Source organism: Trypanosoma grayi (assembly GCF_000691245.1).
Source record: "Trypanosoma grayi strain ANR4 Tgr_656_V1, whole genome shotgun sequence".
NCBI lineage: Eukaryota > Euglenozoa > Kinetoplastea > Trypanosomatida > Trypanosomatidae > Trypanosoma > Trypanosoma grayi.
The window spans coordinates 8,908-9,910 of record NW_008826275.1 but is presented as its reverse complement, the minus strand read 5'-3'; positions in this window follow the sequence as shown (position 1 = coordinate 9,910).

The window sequence follows — 1,003 nt, the reverse complement described above, 5'->3', positions numbered from 1 at the left end:
AACGAGATCCACGACCGGCACGAGCTGAAGATGATGTCCATTGCAACAGTGGAGCGGGAGCGCAAGAAGGCGAAGAAGCAGCTGCAGCAGCGCTCGAAGGAAGAGAACGCGTGAGGTCGGTAGTGGGTGAATCGATGTATGCGTTTGGGTGTCTGTGTGTCACTCAGAGGAGTGCAGGCACACAGTACTCGCAGCACACTCACACACATTTTTCTATCTATCTAGATATATATATATATATATATCTTTATATATACGCACTGCATTGCATTTGTGTCATGTTATGCCTACCTGCATCTCTTTTATTTTATGATGCCCTCCGTTTGCACCACTGCGGAATGCGGGAGGGGGGGCGTACGTATGTACAAAGGTAAACAAAAGCTGCGACAACAGAGGCAGCCCGCGCAGGAGANGGCGGAAGGGAGAGGGAGAGGGAGAGCTTAACACTCGCACGGGTGGAGAGTGGTGGTGAATGCAGCGAGCAGAAAAGCAACAGAGGGAGAACGTGGGAGAAGCAACGATGAGTATTCGCAGTTGTTGTTGTTGTTGTTTTTTCGTGTCAACTCCGGCACAATGCGCACAAAGAAGGAAGTAAAAAGGAGACAGCGAGAGAGAAACAAAAAAAATTGTGGCAACCGCCGTGTGTGCTCACATTATTAGTTTCTCCTGTGTTTTCCTTGTGTATTTTGGTGCCCTCTTTCAGCTTCGTTGCATCCTGTGTGTCCGCTCGCACCATGCTGGCTCCTTTTCATCCTCTTGCTGCTGGTTGTCCCAGCGAATGTACGACATATCCAAACCTTCGATGTCTACCGAAATATTGGCGATCAACAACCAAAAAAAAAAAGATGAAGGCCATGATGCAATGTCGATTGTAGTGGCCGCTGTGGTTGCCTATTGGGGCCTCTGGTGTCGATCTCGTACTCTCCCCCTCTCGTCTCTCTCTCTCTCTCTCTCGCTCGCTCGCCGGCATAGTCTGCTGCAGTTTGAGTAATATATATATATA